The sequence below is a fragment of the Mustela nigripes genome, chromosome 2, assembly GCF_022355385.1.
Source record: "Mustela nigripes isolate SB6536 chromosome 2, MUSNIG.SB6536, whole genome shotgun sequence".
NCBI lineage: Eukaryota > Metazoa > Chordata > Mammalia > Carnivora > Mustelidae > Mustela > Mustela nigripes.
Genome location: NC_081558.1, coordinates 112,359,417 through 112,364,578, shown reverse-complemented (window position 1 = coordinate 112,364,578; position 5,162 = coordinate 112,359,417). Strand labels below are relative to the sequence as shown.

The 5,162-nt window shown below is 43.9% G+C and overlaps 1 protein-coding gene across 2 annotated transcripts in view; it reads left to right on the top strand.

The window, feature by feature from the left end:
• The first annotated feature begins 4,031 nt into the window (after nucleotides 1-4,031).
• Nucleotides 4,032-5,162, top strand: part of VPS8 (VPS8 subunit of CORVET complex) — a 247,030-nt gene continuing 245,899 nt past the window's right edge. For both annotated transcript variants that reach the window (XM_059391373.1, XM_059391372.1), the window contains exon 1: nucleotides 4,032-4,121. The gene's annotated coding sequence lies outside the window, so the exon portion shown is untranslated. The remainder of the gene's footprint in view (nucleotides 4,122-5,162) is intronic.

Sequence of the window (5,162 nt, the reverse complement as noted above, 5' to 3'; positions counted from 1 at the left end):
TCCTCTATCAAATTGGGAAAGCTTTTTTTATTTTTTTATTATTATTTTTTAAAGATTTTATTTGACAGAGATCACAAGTAGGCAGAGAGGCAGGCAGAGAGAGAGAAGGAAGCAGGCTCCCCACTGAGTAGAGAGCCCAATGTGGGGCTCGTTCCCAGGACCCTAGGACCATGACCTGAGCCGAAGGCAGAGGCTTTAACCCACTGAGCCACCCAGGCACCCCAGAAAGCTTTTTTTTTTTTTTTTTTTATTATAATTTTTTTTTATTTATTTGACAGAGAGATCACAAGCAGGCAGAGAGGCAGGCAGAGAGAGAGGAGGAAGCAGGCTCCCCACTGAGCAGAGAGCCTGATGCGGGCCTCGATCTCAGGACCCTGAGATCATGACCTGAGCCAAAGGCAGCAGCTTAACCCACTGAGCCACCCAGGCGCCCGCCAGAAAGCTTTTTTTAAAAGATAAAATAAATGCTGATAAGTAGGTGTGATGGGCACCCTTGAGCACTTCTGTTGAGAACGAAAACTGGCCCGACCTTTCTGGCAAGCAGTTGGCAGAAGGTATTCACAGGCTGAGGAGCTTTCAAAGCCTTTGAGTCAGTAATTTCACTTGTAGGTTTGTGCTAAGGAAATAATTTTTAAATGTGGGCAAAGATCTCTGTAGAAGGATGTCAGTGTTCTTGTTAGCAGTGAAAAGATAGGTAACGCCCAAATGTCCAGAAATAGAGAAGCAAACTAAATTATCAACAATTATGTAGCCATTACAAATAACATTTGTGATGAATTTTACTAACAGCGGATAGTGCTCAAGATATAACACTGAACAGGGTGGTGGGGTTGTGGACACTGGGGAGGGTATGTGCTATGGTGAGTGCTGTGAATTGTGTAAACCTGGCGATTCACAGACCTGTACCCCTGGGGCTAATAATATATGTTTATACAAAAATTAAAAAATATATAAAAAAAGAAAAAAAGATATAACACTGAACAACAAAACAAAACAAAACAAAAACAAAACCAGTATATAGAATATGTCAAAAAATGTAAACATGTGAAGAAAAAGACTCAATGAAGATAAGCCAAAATGGTGAGGGCTGTTTCCTGAAATGTGAGTAATTTATACTTTTTATTTTTCCTGAATTTTCCAAGCTTCATATAATAAGCATACAATATTTCCATTTTTTAATTAATTCAAAGTCTTGTAAAAGATAGCATGTCAGGTTAGACTGTCCTAAAATAATTCTTATTGTGAGTTGTAATCACTTTCCTACAACATCCAGCAAGGGATCCTAGACTTATTTCCTAGAGTTTCACAGAATATGTCTATAACTGCTGTACAGATAATTTAAAAAGGTCAGTGAGCAACCTTCCCCCACCTCCCCTCATCATAACCCAGCCTCCCATTTCTGCCAATTTCCTTTCTGCCTAACACTTTTAACAGTTCCTTGTTAGACACAGTTTCTGATCTCACCAGCCTGCTTACTCTGTTCAGCTGGGCTCCTGTTTAACAGTTTTCCTCTAAAAATGTGATACTGAGAACTGAAGGCAGGTCTTCAGACTTCTAAAGCACAGCTATAGTCATGCCATTCTTCTGCTTAAGAACCTCCAGAGCCTCTTACCAGAAGAGCAGACGCCCCCAGCTTGGCATTCAATGTCCTCCTGGATCTGGTCCCAGTCCTATTGTACCTTTAACACATTTTATGCCGTGCTTTCAAACTCTGGGTTGCTATGCATTAGTGAGTCAGCAAGCAGCATTAAAAAAAAAAAGAATAAAATATAAAATGCCATGTTACATTGCATATAATAAAGGCAATTAGAGACTAGGATTTACACACAAACACATACACATGCAGTGTGTGTATATGTATACATATATGTGTGTGCATATATATAAATATTATAAAATATATAAAAATTGTAATATATATTATATATGTAATACTATGTATGTATATTGTTAACCTGAAAAATAAAAGTTATTTAATCAGCAAAAATGGGTCTATTAGGGAATAACTAAGAATTGTAATTTCAGACAAGGAAGTTATGGTAAAACTATAGACAAGTCCAACAAACCTAAGGAACTTATTTGATGGACAAGAAAGAGGAAGTTGGGAGGGATTATTTTGAAGGAAAATCCATTGTTGAAAAGGTTTTTCATTGGCTCAGTTGCAGGGGTAGTCGATTTCTTGTAGGAAATACAATGTAGTCTTTCCCTGTTGGGTCTGTTGGGTCCTGTAATTGATGATTCTCTCCTGTTGAATAATGTTCTCTTTGGATCTGTATGTAATGGACAATTCATCGGTAGTAGTTGTAGTAGTTGACTCCCCCCTTGCAACCTCCCCTTTTAGTCTCCTGCCTTCAATTTAGTGATTTCCTTTTTTTTTTTTTTTTTTTTTTTTAGAGAGACAGAGAGAGAGAGCAAGCAAGAACAGGGTTGGGGGAGGTGGGAGGAGGGGCAAAGGGAGAGGGAGAGAGAGACTCTTAAGCAGCCTTCTTGAGTATGTGGGGCTCGGTCTCATTAACTTGAGATCCTGACCTGAGCAGAAATCAAGAGTCAAACGCTTAACCATCTGAGCCACCCAGTCGCCCCTAGTGAAGTTTCCTCTTAATAATTTTCACCGTATATAGTGTGTGTATGACTATATATATAGTCATAGCTGAAATATATTTCTTACTATAATGATCAAAAAAGCTTGAAAGCCACTGCCCACGCCACAGCCACATCAAGCAGCAGCCAGTCCTGGATCTTGATCTGTTCTTTGATCCCATTGTTCCCTCAGCCCAGCGTTCTCCCTGTTCTCTGTCTACTGAAGTTCTCTGGGGCCCTAATAAGATACCACTTCCTCCCTGAAGTGTTCCATCATTTTTCTTCATCTGTGATCCTAAAGTGATGGTCTCCTACCTTTCTAATAGCCCTCAAAACAGCCTGCCTTGCACTGTAACTATGTCTGTGCGGCAAAGAGCACCTGGGCAAGGCTGTGTCTTACTCACTTCTGGGTCCTTTGAAGGCCCAGAAGTATAGTGAGACTAGCTGATGTGCAATAAATGTCTGCCCAGCTGAATCTTTTCTAAATCGCCTTCCAAGAGCATCTTCTGTTCTTCCTCTATTCATTTGCTTCACTAAGGACCCAGCAGACATAAAATCTACGTCTTGGGCCTAGTGTTATCTATAGTGGTGGCTCTAAAATTCAGTCTGTGCCGAAAGCTTACATCTTTCTTCAGGAGGAATGAGAGAAATAAACATACATTTTTATCACTTTAAAAGATATCTCCTTTATTTGAGAGTGTGTCTCTAGTATATTTTTGATGTTAAAATGTATTTTTTGTGGACCAGGGTTCATAAGTTAGAAAATAATAGTCGGTTTTTAGTGTGTATTTATTGTCCTTACTTGGCAAAATACAAAACTGGGAATTCTATGTTTGTCTTTAAAAAGATTTAGTAAAAATTTAGTGGTTTCAAATTCCCAGATCTGGGAGTCAACTGTCATATCTGGGCTGGCTGAAGGTAGGCTCACTTTCTTTTTTTTTTTTTAAAGAGTTTGCCTTTTATTTTATTTTTTTTTTAAAGATTTTATTTATTTATTTGACAGAGAGAAATTACAAGTAAGCAGAGAGGCAGGCAGAGAGAGGAGGAAGCAGGCTCCCCGCTGAGCAGAGAGCCCGATGCGGGACTCGATCCCAGGACCCTGAGATCATGACCTGAGCTGAAGGCAGCTGCTCAACCCACTGAGCCACCCAGGCGCCCGGTAGGCTCACTTTCTTAAAGATCAGATAAAAAAGATCAGATGAACTCATTGACATAGGACTGGCGGAGAGTTTCTCTTCCCATCTCAAAGGCTGCTGTTTATTCGCCTGTGCTTCCCTCACGTTTCCATTCTCTTTTTCCCCAACACGTTAATTCCCCATCAAATCTCTGGCTTAGGACACTGTATCTCTGGCCCTTTATTATTTTTTTTTTCCTCTGGCCCTTTAAATAGGGGCGTGGTACAGAGGGGCAGACCAGAGTGCGGGGAGGAAAGCGGAAGTGTAGACCTCAGTGGTATATACTGCGCGTGCGTAAGGCTCCAGCAGGGGGCGGGGTCACACGGGCCGGGTGAGGGTCCTGGGCTGGAATGGCCACAAGTGCAGGTAACGAATGCCCCGGGAGCAGGCCAACGGGGTGGGAGCAGTGGTGAGCGGAAGTCCCCGGGGCGGAAGGAGGACGCGCGCCGCGTTCATGAGCCTCGGCTCTTTTCCCCGTGCGGCAGCGCGGCCTTGGAGTGGCTGACCGAGCAGCCCCAGGCGGACTAACTGGACTCACGGCTCCCGGGCCGGGTGGGGTTTACTGTGGGGTGGAGAGGTGTGTCCTGCGTTTGGCCTGCAATTGGGTCAGGCGGTTTCCACTTGTTCGTAACGAATGTGGGGCTGAGGACAGGTGCACACGCTTCCCCTGATTGTGAGACTAGGAGGCGGGTGATCATTGTACTCCCCGGGATGGAACAGGTGTGCAATCCGCTTTTCGGGCCTGGCGCACAGGTGTGGGCTCGTCCTTCCCTCAGAGATAGGGATGAGTGTGCTCCCCAAGTGTGAGGCCGAGGCCTGGGTGAGGTGGCCACCTCTTAGGATTGGTGCGCACCCTGTGAAGGTGGTTCCAGTTGTCTCTGCCTGCAAGGTATGCTCCAGAGTGAGCAGAAGGAAAACAGGTGGGTCTCTAAAGTTAGAGGCCACTCCTACGTCCTGGTTGGTTGACCAAGTGTGGTACCTGGGAGAAGAGGGACACAGCTACCTAAAGTATTTGGGTGTGCTTCAGAGGGAGGTTAGGGTGGGATGAAGTAGGGTCAGCCAGGGAGGTTCCATGGCCTTGGGTTATTAGGATCTACTGGGAGCCTTCTTCAACTAAGCATGCCTCCTCCATAACCTTCTGATATTACACTCATATAGAATAGACCAGAAGGCGCTGGAGTCCTCTACCACACTCCCTCCTTGCGCCCCCCCCCCCAAAGAAAACATAAGCAGAACAATCATGGTTGTTGACTTGTGGCACCAACTCCAGATGTTTGTGATTGGGAGGTGATTACATGTCAGGTGCAGGACACCAACTCTGAATGTCTGTGATTGGGAGGCAGTTACATCTCAGGTGTGTGTGTTGGAAGTCTAATACAAATGAGGATGGAGAATCTACCTATGTGC